We start from the raw sequence: 16,613 nt of genomic DNA, 5'->3' as shown, positions 1-16,613 counted from the left end.
GTAACTCCTAATTTTTGAACAACCCGAATTTAATGTGCTCGTGCTCGCCTTTACGCAATGCCTACAGTCCTGAGACATGCCTTCTAATGGCGCACAGTCCTGAAAAGCCCTTGCCACCGTCATACACACAAAGACAAAGACGCATATACTTTTAGATGAAAATCCTGAAACATTATCCATTTTAACTATGAATTGCGTATAAAATCCTCTGTTAAATGATTTTGGCTCCTAACTGTGACCAAACAGATTCAATGCTTCAGATTAGCCTATTTGATTGTGCATGCTTGCCAAATCTTCATTGCGCAGACGCATATCTGCTTGTAGGCAGCTTCGCGCCTGCAAGCAGACTATGATTCGATGGTTGTTCCAACAGTAAACAGGTATACATGTTTAACAAAAAAGAATCTTTTGTTATTTGAAATGAAATTTTATTGCACATGTGCGAGTTGTCGTGAGAAAAGCCAATTAATTTCTTAAGTTCTCCATTACCGATTCCGAGAGGATATTTTCTTTTAAGCTTATTAGTAACTGAAATCGTTGATAAAGACATGCATTGCCAAGCTCTTCTGAAGCTAGGACACATCGTTTGCTAGCTTAATACATGTAGCATAAACAGGAACTATTTATGAAAGAACAGCTTATTAAAGTGCAAACGACGATTCAATGCGAATTGGTGATTATGGTATCATATACATTAGATATAGAACACTAGCTTTCCATTGAAAATGTGTATATATCATTTTATTATATATAGCTGTTGAATCAGATTTAGAATTTCGAAATTAGAAAAAAATGCACTTGGTATAATATATTTGTTACATCTTACAACAAATCCGGCATAATTCATGATATCTAAATTTTATTTGCTATCCTGGAATTGTATATTGTCAAAATGTATTCCAAAAAGTATCATCCTAAATCTGTAACACATCCAGAAGAAGCACCCCACAACTGTAACATTCTATAAAACCACGAAATATTAGACCCACATTGATTTTTCTACCTCGTATTATAACTGCATGCCTAAAGAGGGTCTTTATCGATGCAAATGAGCATAAAACATGGTTGAAACATATTTTAATCAACTTCTTTTCGATAATTTTCTATCAAAATTTCGGATTTTGTCATTAAACGCTTGATAGACATCAATATACTGTGTTTCAACAGTTAAACCATGTCTCAGCAGACGTACATACCATTGATCTAGAAAAACAATTTTTACTTTTGCAAAAAAGAGATAAATATTTACTATTTTTTGGCAAACAAAACACCGACAGTGATTTTTATCCTCCGAATGCTGTAACGTTATCCAGGAATACTGTAACAGTAGCATCCTAAATCTGTAACATGATATCCTCCACAACCGAGTGTCGTGTAACAGTTCCTCCCCCGTGTGTATACTGAAGTGGCAATTTCAACAATTAAAGTATTCAATCAATTATGCCTGTACAGGTAACTACATATTAAAGATAGGAAAGTATACTTCTACAGGTACAACTGTACATGTATGGCCTAAGCATGCAATGTTCTGAATTTGGAAACCTTGGATACTCAGAAAATCTTACCCATATGTGCAAAAGTATAACTGCTGTTTTGGAAGCCTAACTGAATCTAAATGATACAAATGATCAAGTAAAGTCGCCCATTGCTGATAATAATGCTAGATAACACTATTTAAGCTAAAATGCAAGTCTATTTGAGCGACTTTTCTTGCCCACCAGTGATTTAACCCATGGTGGCTGTGGGGGTTGCGGGTAAACTCTGTATTAAATGAAACGAACTCACGTCTGGTTCATACAAATCTATTCACTGAACTTCATACGTTACAAACAATACATCGGAAGTAACGTCTAATGTCACGCATTATAAGTTGGTGTCAAAATAACGTCCATGTTATTTCGCGCTGTTTCCAACAGTGGCAAAACCCAAATGACCCCTGTCACAAGCCAAATGACTCTCGTGCTGTTAATGGCTACTAATGTTGTTTTTTTATACATGATGTAAATTTCACAAAAATTCAAATACATTAACAGTTGCTTTTCATTCTCTACAGTATATTTTTTCTGCTTCAGAAAAAAGTTATACTACAGAAAACAAGTAACATTATGCTACAAATAATGAAACTAAACCAAAACTTTGTTGCTGCTTATCTTTGAAGTATCATGCTGTCATTATTTCTATTGATGTTCTGATTTGCATCTACAACCAGTGACAGGTTATTATATTCTGTCAGTGAAATAAAAACATAGAGAATAACAAATAAAATGTGGAACAGACTGAAATTACAATCCTTGAAGAATTGAACTGAACTTAAAAACCTGATACTACTGAGCAGAAACCAGAGACTGCAATCTAAACTAAAGCAGATAACTAACTTGTTTAGCCTAGTGGTAAATGTAGGAGGTTATAGGTTGATAATTGCTGCATCATTCAAAAGACATGAAAATGGTACAAGCAGAGAACCCTTGCTTGAAGCTCAGCATTACATGGGAAACTGATATCTCCTGGCAATGGGTTCCATCAGGAAGGAGGTATTGAGAGTGATAAGTTGTAGAACTTGTTTCACAATCAACCTTAAATAAATTAGTATAAACTAATCTAGATAATACAAGAACACAAAATGAAACAAAATAACATTTAGTGTACTGAAACAAGAAAATAAAAACTGAACTTGACAGAAACAAGATAACACAAAGTGAACTGACAGAAACAAGATAATACAAAGCACCTAGTGTATTGAAAGAACATTATACAAAGTAAACTTGACAGAAACAAGATAATACAAAATGAAATGTACAGAAGCAAGATAATACAAAGTGAACTGGACAGAAACAAGATAATACAAAGTACCTAGTGTATTGAAAGAAGATTATACAAAGTAAACTTGACAGAAACAAGATAATACAAAATGAAATGTACAGAAGCAAGATAATACAAAGTGAACTGGACAGAAACAAGATAATACAAAGTTATCTGGACAGAAACAAGATAATACAAAGTGTCTAGTGTACTGAATCAACATTATACAAAGTTAACTGGACAGAATCGAGATAATACAAAGTGTCTAGTGTACTGAATCAAGATTATACAAAGTTAACTGGACAGAATCAAGATAATACAAAGTGAATTAGATAGAAACAAGATCATACAAAGTGAACTTGGCACAGCTAAGATAATAGAAAATGAAATGGACAGAAACAAGATAATACTTAACAAACTGGGTAAAAACAAGATAATATAAAGTAACCTGGACACCCCTGTGAAAAAGGTTCATGAACTTCATGAATTTATTCATGAACAAATTCATGAAACAGTTCATGAATAAATATTCATGAGAGTCAAAATTTATGTTTCATGAATTTCGATATTCATGAACTTGTTCATGAATTAAAAATAATACATGAACAAGTTCATGAATATTGAAATTCATGAAACATAAATTTTGATTCTCATGAATATTTATTCATGAATTTTAATTGAAATTCATGAAACATAAATTTTGATTTTCATGAATTTTTATTCATGAACTATTTCAGGGTCGTGAAAACTTGTGATATTTTAAAAGGATTTTATAGTTTTTAAAATGAATGATTTCTGACAACACCATAATTACTTACTTGATATTCAGTATACTCATGTTCCTTTTAAACCATTCCTAACTGTAGTATGATAAATATTTCCTTCTTATTTGCGGCACAAACTTCTCAAAAATTGCTGAATCACATGTGCAAATAATTTCCCAGCATGCAACAAAATAATGGAAACTGATCATGTGAAATTATGAATTTAAAGTTCATGAACATTCACGAACAGTTCATGAACTTATTCATTATTGTAAAAGGTAATAAATAATAAATGAACAGTTCAGAAACTCACAATTGGGTTCAAGATCTGGTACTGAACTAGAAAAAGGTTTTGAATTTTAGTACTTTTAATGAACCTGTGTTCATGAACAATTTTGGTTCTTAGTCTAATACCAACAGTAACTGTTCAGGAACTGGTTAAGTTCTGTAAGTTATTGAACTTTTGCAATTTTTGAACCAATGGTCAAGAACCATCGATGTTCTAGACCACAGTCTAAGAACTGTTATTCTGGTGCAGGAACAGTTCTTTAAGTTCTTCAGAAGTTCTTGAATGTTCAAGAACTTAATACTAGTTCTAGAAAATATTTTACAGGGGAAAACCATAACCCTGTAGTTCCTGAATCACAATTTCAATCATTATCTGAATTTCATTTTCAAGTTCATGAATTTCTTAAATTATTTAATGGATTTTCTGAAATGTTCATGAACTACATTTACAAGTTCATGAAATGAAAGTACTATTCTTGAACTTGAGAGTTCATGAATTTAAGTAAGTGAACTTTTCCTTGTAGTTCATGAACTTTTTTTGATAATTCATGAAATAATTCATGAATTCTTACAAATTCATGAATAAATTCATGAAGTTCATGAACCTTTTTCACAGGGGCTGATAATACAAAGTGTTAAGTGTAATGAAACAAGATTATACAAATTAAACTGGAGAGAAACAAGATAATATAAAGTGACATGGACAGAAACAAGATAATACAAAGTGAACTGGACAGAAACAAGATAATACAAAGAGAACTGTACAGAAATAAGATGATATTTAGTGAACTTGACAGCAACAAAATAATACAAAGTGAACTTGACAGAAACAAGATAATACAAAGTGAACTTGACAGAAACAAGATAATACAAAGTGAACTGTACAGCAACAAGATAATATAAAGTAAACTGTACAGCAACAAGATAATATAAAGTGACCTGGACAGAAACAAGATAATATAAAGTGACCTGGACAGAAACAAGATAATATAAAGTGACCTGGACAGAAACAAGATAATACAAAATGAACTTGACAAAAACAAGATAATACAAAATGAACTGACAGAAACTAGAAAACACAAAGTATCTTTTGCACTAAAACAAGATAATACAAAGTGAATTGGGCAGCAACTAGATTATTAAATGTAAAGTGGACAGAAACCAAATAACACTGAGTGAATAGGACAGAAACTAGATATTACAAAGTATTTATCTGAAACTGAACTGAATCAAACTATGCAACAATAATGATTACTGATCAGAAATGTCCACAATAAGTAGTTCACTACACTAAAAGTGAAAGGACTTAAAATAAAGTTAGACAACCCCAAACAAGTCACCTTTGATGTGAATGAGGATTCACAATGAATTAAAAATCAGTTTTATCAGTCATTCAAATCTATCTCTGAAAAAATATGTTTTTCTAACCACATGTAAAAGTACACTGAAAATAAAAAAATTCCAAGAAAACTGTAAAGGATTTTCTTATAAGACAATCTAATTATTTTCTGATCTGATTGAGATAAGGAAATACTTAGTAGCAGTACGAGTGTACTTGAAAACATCTTTAAGATTAGTCTTGTAGAGAAAAAAATTTCTATAAATGTCTTTTTAATTTTGACTTATTGTCTTCATGTTTTCCAATGATTATTCTAATTGAAACAAATTTCTAGCAGCAGTCACATGAAGCATGATTAGGAGAAAATTTGATTTTGTTCTAATCTGAGTGAAGAATCTGTCTATGATAAACAAAGGATAGTTTTCTCCAAATAAGTTTGTATTGGAAAATGCAGTCCTAAAACACAGATGGGGTACCTGTTTGTTAAATAAAAGTATATAGCACTGTTGCTTTTATGCAAGTTCAGATGCTGGGCAATAGACCAAATTTATTATATGGACAGAAGTCTTTATTAGTTTTTTTATGTACTGAAATGTAATATAGGATTCACTAATTGAATTGACTTAAGCCAAGCAAACATGTGATAATAGGTCAATCAGTTACAGAACAGATTAATACAGGACTCCTTAATATACATCTCCAGATCATACTTTGAGTTACTGACCAGTCTTAGAGTTCAACACAGGTTGCTGGGCTAAAAGAAAACAAGAGCAACACAATGCGGAGCAATATACGCCCGAAGGTATGACCTTTGACAGCTAAGTGTGACCCTGACCTTGACCCTGAAGCAAGCCATCCGAAACATGTGCTCTGCATGTCGTCTCCCTGTGGTGAACTGTGCCAAGTTTCTTTAAAATCCTTTAATAAGCAGTTCAAGAGTTACAGAGCGGACACAAAACAAACTCATATGACCTTTGACCCCTAAGTGTGCCCTGACCTTGAAGCAAGCCATCCAAAACATCCGCTCTGCAGTAGTCTCGATGTGGTGAACAATTATGCCAAGATTCTTTAAAATCCTTCAAGCAGTTCAAAAGTTTCAGAGCAGACACGAAACAAATTCATTTGATCTTTGACCACTAAGTCAAGCGAGCTGTCCAAAACATGCGCTCTGCACGTCATCTCGATGTGGTTAAGATTTATGTCAAGTTTCTTTGAAATCCTTCAAGGGGTTCAAGATTTACAGAGCGGACAGGAAATTGCTAACGAACGGACAGATGGAAGGACACCGGCATCATAAAATGATACGTCCCTATTAAAGAAAAAACCTTTTTAATTAATTTCTAATTTCTTGTATTAAAACACCTATTGCTGATCAAGTGCTTTATTATGTGAAAAAATTTTTTTTTAACTTTAGCCAAGCCAATTAACCTGTATACAGTCATTATATATATAAGAAGATGAATAAAAGTTCCAACAGATTACCCAAACCAAAATACAAGCATGCGGCAAGCTTGTGAGAAGTTTGCCATAAGCTTACTGCAATCTTAACTTGCAGATGCTTGCATAGAAATTAAGTTTGCGGATAGTCTTGCTTTGCAAGCTTGCAGCTGGCATCCTGCAATCTTAATACTATTTAAGATTGCGACTAGCTTGCGATCCTGTAACCTTTTTAAAATTAAGATAGCGAAAACATTCAACAATTTGGAATTTGGACATTTTTAGGAATGATCATTAATACATTCATTGGTACGTATAAAAGAGAGGTAATATATTTAACCAATTATTAATTTTTTTTATGTCAAAATATGTTGTTTTAAAAAATATTGTCCCTGATTTTTAAGTCTTTATCTACTGATCACTATAAATAATGTTTCGTTGAAAGTTCAAAAGTTTTATAGACTGTGCAGTTGGTCAAATTAAAGGAAGTACATATAAAATTTTTAGACTCTCAGGTATTTAGACTGCTCACAAACCTAAATAATGCCAGGTTGATGAAGAAAGTCCTTGATATGCAAGGTTGCATGAACATAACAAGGTTGTGAGAGGCTTGCAAGTGTCTTTTTGTCCACACTCATATAAGATCGCGCAAGCTTGCAATCTTGTTATGATTGTGCAAGGTCACAATCGCAAGCATGTGTAAGCTTGCAAGATTTTAAATAGGTTGCAGGAAGCGCGTGAAACCGCTAGCTTAATTAGTTTGCGCAAGTTTTTAATAATGGTTGCGATGGTTCCAATCGCAATCTTTCTGCACACTTGCTAAGATTGCAATTGCAATCTTGCTGTGGCCTTATGCAAGCTTAATTTAAGCTTGCCATTTTGGTTTGGGTATATAAATCAGGCTTCTGGCCATATATAATGGCATCTGTCAATGTTCTATGGACAACATCAAGTCGCAGCTTTAACAAATACAACATTAGAACAATGTTACTTTTTAACAAATACAACATTAGAACAATGTTACTGTAACACTATTATAACTGTTAAGTCGTGGATATTCACCAAGAATTTCACAAAAATATATATGTAATCTGTAATAGGCATATCAATGACACTACACAAACAAAAGTTTATAACTGGGTAACCCACTGATTCATTAAAGCAAATTCATTCCAGTCAAGATGCTGTACAGTAAAACTTCATTCCGTGGAACTCGGCTAAAGGCTAAATCGAACAAATTGAACTTTAAAAATTACATCAATTTCAACAATGAGACTAACACAGGAGATAAGAAAAAGTGTTTTTGCATGTATTATGATGCATAATTTTCTATTACAGAACATCATATACTGTACCATATCATTTAAAAACAAAAATTAACATATTGTGTTTGGTATCAAAATTTTCATAAAAACATGTAGATTTTGAAAATTATACTTTCAATTTTGAGGTCTATATATAAATATTACTTCAATGTTTGATTTTAAGTTTTTATGTTGAAAACTTATTTCCTTAAAATCATAATCTGTGCAAATCTTACATATGTCAAGAAAACTTAAAGCACTTGTGTCCAGTCTCTTTAAGAAGTTGTCAATGGTATTTATTTGAAGACCTTTATTTAATGAATATAGATATTTGTTTTATCACCAAAGACTTTCAAGTTTTATATCTAATCAGTGTTTTTTGTTTGATGATTATCAAAAGTGATGCATCCTTTGTTAAGCCAAATACTAAGAAGGTATATAAACCTGATTTTCAAAAATAAATATAGTGATACTTTGTGTTACATAAGCTACATTTACTTTGTGAACAAATTAAGAACTCTCTGTGATAAACTTTGTTTAATAATTTAAAGGAAACTTTGTGTTTTAAATTAAGTAACTTTGTGAAAGTTAAGCAATATTACTGTAGAAAATTTAATTTTGTTGAAACATCACAATTAAAAGTTAGAAAACATTTAACAGGAGACTTGTGTGTGTTTTAATAAACTAAAAGGAACATAACTCCCACATCTTAAGACAAAAAAAACTTATCATTCACAATACATGCATAGAACAGCACAAGATGTACTGTAATTTTTGCAGCCTATAATTACTGTAATAGTTTGCAAATCTGAAATTTGCAATACTCTGATTTTACTGAATATAACAAAAACAAAAAAAAAAAAAAAAAAAACCCGCAGCCACACACAATAATCTGTTAAGGCTGGTTTTTGTGAATTAAATCATTCATATTTTGATTTTGTGGGGTTTAATTTTTATGAATTTTGTGGATGCATCGTTCCACAAAATTAAAAGCTAACAAACAAGCAACTTTTCCTACGATTTTAAAATTTTAAATTCCCAATTCATGACCCCACGAAATAGTCATTTCTGCTGAAACAACTAATTCTAATATGCTATTTATGAAATTGATTGGATTTTTTTTATTACAAAGCCAAACTTTTAAAACATGTACAACTTACCCTGAGTGAATGCCTCTATAATCCAGATTTACACAATATTCACTATTATCACTGTGTCAAAGTTAAAATTCCAAGAAAGTCATTCACATCCTGGAAAAGAGAAAATAAGATAACAATCAGACTGGCAGTAAAACAAGTTCCAGTGTGGACAATAAAACATCAGCAAATAGAATCAAGCAAATCATAGGGAAAAACACAATACTATCTGAGAGCCAAATTACAATCATCATATTATCCCAATAATAGGAAGCTCTTCTCTCACAGTTGTGGGCAGGCAACACTACAAGTTGTAATGCATTTGCAATTTTCCCTTACCTTTCAATGAGAAACAAATTACAAATTAGCCTTTAGCCTGCTGGCTGCAACTGATTCTGCCTTTGCAGCCAGTGCAGAACATGATCAGCCTGCACATCCTGGTCTGCACTGTTTGCAGAGTAAATTTTCAGTGAACACCCCTTTGAATAAAAAGTGGTACTGCCCAAATTGAATGTTGGACCAGTCCATTTTAGAGATATAGCAGGGTAAAGGTTTGAAGAGTCCTAGGACCAGTCTAAAATCTCAAGAATTTGATTGGCTTTTTCTGATCACTAACTTCAAACTGACCAATGACAAGTTAATGCATTCTTAAACTCAGCAGGTCTCCAAGTTCTCAATTGTTTCAAACACAATCTAATTAAAAAGAAAAAAATGTTCAATACTCATTCAGAATTAGAAATTAATTATTAAAATTTCAATCAATATTTGTATTTTTCAGCCTGTCATTAATCTTCATTTTTCATCAGTGAGTTAAATAGGCAATTAATGTAACCAATATTTTTTCACAAAGAAAACATGCACACTTTGCACCATTTTTCCCCTTGATACTCCGGATCTTCTTAATTACTTTTGACAGACCAACTAGAATAACTTTCTGTACTGCAGCTAGCTAGTAACAGTAGCACGGCAGTCACTCAGAAGACATTTGACTTGTTGGTTCTAGAATTGGTCTTGCTTAACAAAAGTAGTATGACACAGCCAACTGGTGGGGACACTGAAATTTTGTTCTTCATTGTGTCTGTTGTATACTGACGTATACTGATCTGCTTGTTATACTGGTTGGGAACCAGTAGCCGGACAAATTTTCATATTTAGGCTCCATTATTTTCTCAAAAAATATTTGACATAAATAAAGCCAACACTGCACATACTTCAGCTCCTTCTGCATCCCATAATGTAATACGCATCACATTGTGACATAAAATACGGGTTCCATTAGGCCTCAAATGGGGTCACAAAAAGAAGTTATCCCCCCCCCCCCTCCCCGTGAGGTAAACCAGCAGCTGGACAAATATTTTTATGATGGTTTGTTGTTATTTGGATATAAAATTAATGAATTAAACTATTTTTACATGTTTTTTCATCATAACCTGCCTTTCAAAAGCAGCTATGAAAGCAAAGAGAGGCTAACCCTAAAAAATTTAAATTTCGTCTAGCACAATATATATATGTCATATAGAATAAAACTAGTGCAAACATCAACAGCCTGTATTTTATGTAACTATTATGTGATTCAGTCCAAATTTACTTAGCTCATTGATGATGAAGAGTTATCAAAAATTAAAAGTAGCACATGTTATCAGCAGATCAATATGCAGTTTAATTATTACTTCCCCACTTGATACCTCGACAAGTTAAAACTATACTGCACCTGCACAAGTCCCATTAAGACGGAATGTTGTTCTGTGAACACAGGTTAGGTACCATCATAAAACCAAACATTATACAGCCTTGTGAAACAGTGGTTTGTTGTAGACATGCAGAATAAACATCCAAATGATCCAGTGAAACAACTGCATGAATAACACCCAAATAAAGCATTTATTACACATGTCCGGAAACTGGTCTTGTCCGGATACTTGTTCCAAACCAGTATATGGACATTGGGTAAGGTGTCAGTACAGATTATTTTTCGATTATCTTTGATAAGTATTAAATTATATGATATTCTGTCTAAAACCATCTATTTCCAGTTTCTTATTTCTGAAGTTTTAAATAACTACTAGTGGCTATGTACATATTAAAATATGTTTATTCTGAGTTATGAACAAAAAAGTTCATACAAAATAAAAAAAATAACGCAACTTTTTTTACTATATCCAAGTTCACTATCTCAGTTTTACTGTATACTGCTGATGTTTTTATTTCCACTGATTTTTACTTTTAATTAAGGCCATGAATTAAAAAGATAGTAATTATTAACTTCCAATATTTTTTTAAATGTTTCAATACACTGACAACCCTTTAAATATTACATCAATTTATCAGACAATGATAAATTTATAAGCATTTTTCATTCTAAATACTAGATGCAGAATATGAAGAAAAAAAAACTAGCAGAAAATGAAATGAAAAAAAAAAAAACTAATGAAAAAAAAAAAACCCTTGCAGAAAATGAAGTAAAAAGAATACCTGGCAGAAAATAAAAATGTCAAACATTTACCTTGCACATTCTAAGTCATGCAGTGATGCAAAGTTTTCCTACCATCAAACCTGACAGTTAAATTCCTTTATCATTTCTTTATTGTTCACTACATGCAGTCTGCAGCCCTGAAGCATGACCTTACTGTCTAAATCCCCTTTCTGGTGTATTTCTGACATTTAATTCCACGAATTTTATAGTGTTCTCAAGTAATAATTAAATTGTGTATCAAATATACTCCTTTAACTCTAATAAATACAATAATATATTCTATACAAAATTCTACTTCATAATTTTATACTCACTTAAGTAAATTCGCAAGAATACTTATATTTTACAATAAATTATAATTATTATTTCGCTATGTTAAGTACAAATAACATAAAATGAAATAAAATTACCTATACAAACTCGCTATTTAATATCCCAAATACAATAAATATTTATACAGAGAATGTTAAAACTGGATCTTTTGTAAAAAGTCATATTCTCATACTTTAAAATCAGAAAATTTGCATTATGAGGAAACTTTAGCTGATGTTAATCCTTGTTTGTTGCAAAGAAATAACATTTTTCTTTATCGGTGACGAGAACAAATCTTTCACAAGTAGCCGATACAATAAACAGACCTTTTAAGTATTTATTCAGCATTTACTTTGTAAATATTTTAACTAAAATTTTTCGATAAATAGGTAATGTATCCTGTTTGATTTTGAAAGTGCTAAAAGTTTCCTTAGGCACTTAAGACATTTTCAGCAAAATATTCAGTAGTCTCAAGTTCATAAAGGTCACATCTTTTCTTTAAACAAATAAATTTTGGTGATTGAAAAGATAACTCTTATAAGACTCTAAAGTACCGGTATAAAAACTTTTTTATTTCTATAAATGATACACTTTGACATTATATAAACATTATTTGATTCTAAATAACATAATTTATATAATGACTACCTTTAATCAATTAATTAAGAAAAATCTTTCTAGAAATGTTCTTTGACTTTTGTCTCAAATAAAAAGAACAATTTGAAAAGAAATAAAAATATCATTACATGTTTTCTATGTTAAAATGGGGCATCATATAATATTATGTGTTACGACTGCGGAGCATATACTTCAGAAATGTAAAAGGCATGACCAGGAGCGAGCTGCGACTTGGCCGATAGATACCTCAATCCACCTGAAACTGTATTGAGGCATTGAGGATCTGCAGCAAACCACAAGTTTCATCGAGGCTACTGGTCTGACAGTGTAGTCACGAACGAGAAGAAGAAGAAGATATTACCTGTTACAAAATAAGTGTTAAGAGTTATGTAACTTGCCCTGTGGCATCAATCCAAGATGTCAAAGACTTGTGTGAAGTTTAAAGAAATTGTGTAACTGCTTTTCTCTACATGTCTGAAGTAAAACTATACACACCAAAATAAGGGAGAACAAGTCTCGCACTGCAATCGGAGCAATATATGCCCGAATGCCTAAGTGTGACCTTGACCTTGAAGCTAGCCATCCAGAACATGCGCTCTGCACATTATCTCGATATGGTGAACATTTATGCCAAGTTTCTTTAAAATCCTTCAAGCAGTTCTAGAGTAACAAAGCGGACACAAAACAAAGTCATATGACCTTTGACCCCTAAATGTAACCTTGACCTAGAAGCAAGCCATCCAAAATATGCGCTCAGCATGTCGTCTCAATGTGGTGAACATTTGTGTCAAGTTTCTTCAAAATCTTTCAAGGGGTTCAAGAGTTACAAAGCAGACACAAAATTGCTAACAGAAGGACAGACGTACACCGGCGTCATACATAATACACCCCCTTCGGGCATATAAAAACTGAGTAAATGTTGAACATGATTAGATTTAATAGCATCTTTTCATCCAAGTTCTTTTGAGATAACGATACATGTAAAACTACTGTTGTCTTCAGATAGATCCTACTCAGTTACCAATACTCCAAATGTTTTTTTTTTTTGTGTCCAGTTTGGGAGTTCAACGAACTATAAAGGAGAATCATGTTTTTTCCCTAAATTATCAGAAAAAAACAAGTACAGACAAATCAATTATTTTAGGGTATCCATTTCCTTCCCTGCTGACTTAAAAGCTTTATATTTCAAGAATGGGTCATTTTTTTTAGAACAAACCACTGTTGAGGAGTCAGACTGCAATATTTTTATGCAATTTCCTTCATAGATAAAGGAAATGAACCACTACAAATACTTTACAAACATGCAATTCCTCATTCTGCAAAAAAGAAATATGGCTTTTTTCTATGAATTTTACACTTTGGCTCCTGCTTGTAGTTTCTGATAAACCTGCTTACATGCAGCACTTTCACAACATTTTTAAGGGGCATTCTTTTGATAAAATAGTTGTGTAACAAGTCTTGTGAAGTCAACTCATGGTCCAAAGTGTGTAAAATTAAGCATTTAGCATTTAAGTAGCTTTTGAGAACATGCTTACACGTAAATTTTGTACCAAAAGTTCTAACTTATAAAGGAGCATAATGTTAACAAAATAATGGTAAGAATTATGTTACTGTCCTGTGAGGTCATCTCATTATAACAAAGATGTGTGCGAACTTTGAAAGCACTAGTCCAAACAGAAGAAACGAACTTTGAAAGCACTAGTCCAAGCAGAAGAAACGATTCTACCAAAACCCCTACAACAGGATTCCACATTTCTCAAGATAATTCAATAGTTATCGCATCTTCTAACAAGAGCTGTCTCCATAGGATGACACATGCCCCCGATGGCACTTTGAATGAATAGTTATGGCCGAGTTTAGGACCTTTGACCTACGGAGCTGGGTCTTGCGCGCGACACGTCGTCTTACTGTGTCACACATTCATGCGTAGTTATTTTAAAATCCATGCATGAATGACAATGATATGGACCGGACAAACCCATCAATGCACTATCATGAAAAATGACCTTTAATGTCTAAGCGTGACCTTGACCTTTGAGCTACGAACATGGGTCTTGTGTGCGACAAGTCGTCTTACTGTGGTACACATTCATGCCAAGTTATTTGAAAATCCATTCATCGATGACAAAGATATGGACTGGACACGCCCATCAATGCACTATCCTTTAACGTCTAAGTGTGACCTTGACCTTTGAGCTACGGACCTGGGTCTTGCGCGCGACATGTCGTCTTACTGTGGTACACATTCATGCCCAGTTATTTGAAAATCCATCCATCGATGACAAAGATATGAACCGGACACGCCCATCAATGCATTATCCTTTAACGTCTAAGTGTGACCTTGACCTTTGAGCTACAGACCTAGGTCTTGCGCGCGACACGCCGTCTTACTGTGGTACATATTCATGCCAAGTTATTTGAAAATCCATCCATCGATGACAAAGATATGGACCGGACACGAAAATTGCGGACAGACTGACAGACCGACAGATAGACTGACAGACCGACAGACGGTTCAAAAACTATATGCCTCCCTTCGGGGGCATAAAAATAACTTCCATCATAACTCAATACAGTACCACTCAGCATTTACCCTGTCTCAGTTTGAGTTATTTTAAAATGTTCAGTTTTCTTCTATATCTTAATAACTTGATGTAACTTTTATCTATCACCCTTTACGTCAGATTTTAACACTGCTGTTACATTTAATGTTAGAAATGACTATTCCTCTTACTTAGAATGTCAAATTAACTCTTCTAAATCCTTGTACATCCTAATATGTATTCCAACATTTAAAACTCTGAACTTGTTAAAACCTTAAACTAACATCTTCTGTGGATAGAAGCCTTAGAATATATATACACCAAATTTGTATTATTGTGTTTCAATATAATTATTTTTTCTGTTCCATTTCATGACTTTAAAGAAAAAAAAAAGAAACACGAGGATCACATCCTATGACTTTATGATTTGCGGTAAAATATCAGTTCAAAATCAAGACAGCTCCTACCCGAGGTATGTCAACTTTTATGAAATTTAATTCCTTTTTTAATTAAAATATTTATAACAAGTCATTTGCACAAAAACTTTGGACAACAAAGGATATTAAATACGTTGTTTACATCAGAATACTAGTTAATTTGTCTAGGGTGATGAACATGTTTATGACAAACATTTAATCAATAGTAATATAGTAGAGCTTGACTCAACACTGAAAAAAGAGCATTAAAAAGCATAAAATATTATACTCTTTAATATAATTTGTTTTTTAAATCATATATTAAACCATATATTTTTCATTTGAAAATAGCAGTGACAAAATACATAACATTATAATTAAATTAATTATACACCTAAAGTAAGCCGAATTGACAATTAAATAAAACATTGTTTTTATTTGTCACAGAAGTGACATAATGTTTTAAATAGTCATGAAACAAGAGCTGTTGGTTGACAGCACGCTTGACTATTCTCAGTGCTTGATAGTATAATATAAGCTATGAGTAAAACTTTAACATTACAATAAACATATTCTAAGGTGAAAAGGGGCCATAATTCAGTCAAAATGCTTGATAGAGTTGCCTCCTCCTTTTTACAGACTGGGGTCATGATGGTAAACAAGTATGCAAAATATGAAAGCAATATCTCAACGGACTTTGAAAATATTTGTGGTGGTACGCAAACTTTAACATTACAATAAGCATATTCTAAGTCGAAAAGGGGCCATACTTCAGTCAAAATGCTTGACAGAGTTGCCTCCTCCTTTAAACAGACTGAGGTCATGATGGTAAACAAGTATGCAAAATATCAAAGCAATATCTCAATGGACTTTGAAAATATTTGGGGTGGTCCCAAACTTTAACATTACAATAAACATACTTTAAGTCAAAAAGGGGCCATAATTCAGTCAAAATGCTTGATAGAGTTGTCTGCTCCTGTTTACAGAATGGGGTCATGACGGTTAACAAGTATGCAAAATATGAAAGCAATATCTCAATGGACTTTGAAAATATTTGGGGTGGTACGCAAACTTTAACATTTGTGTGACGCTAATGCTAACGCCCATGCGAGTAGGATAGCTTCCCTATTCTTCGAATAGTCGAGCTAAAAAACCGTACTCTTTCACCCAGAAAATCTCCATTA

The 16,613-nt window shown here is 32.7% G+C and overlaps 1 protein-coding gene across 8 annotated transcripts in view; it reads right to left on the bottom strand.

Moving 5' to 3' along the window:
* LOC123560653 (thrombospondin type-1 domain-containing protein 7A-like) overlaps positions 1 to 16,613 on the bottom strand; it is a 443,009-nt gene that overhangs the window by 237,741 nt on the left and 188,655 nt on the right. For 7 of the 8 annotated variants that reach the window (XM_053553308.1, XM_053553307.1, XM_053553309.1 and 4 more), the window contains one exon: positions 9,092 to 9,181. The gene's annotated coding sequence lies outside the window, so the exon portion shown is untranslated. Of the gene's footprint in view, positions 1 to 9,091; positions 9,182 to 15,204; positions 15,455 to 16,613 lie in introns of those variants that run through there. The other variant, XM_053553302.1, reaches the window with a different exon arrangement.

Source organism: Mercenaria mercenaria, chromosome 10, assembly GCF_021730395.1.
Source record: "Mercenaria mercenaria strain notata chromosome 10, MADL_Memer_1, whole genome shotgun sequence".
Taxonomy (NCBI): domain Eukaryota; kingdom Metazoa; phylum Mollusca; class Bivalvia; order Venerida; family Veneridae; genus Mercenaria; species Mercenaria mercenaria.
Note: the sequence above shows the minus strand (reverse complement) of the source record. Positions and strands in the feature narration are given on the sequence as shown.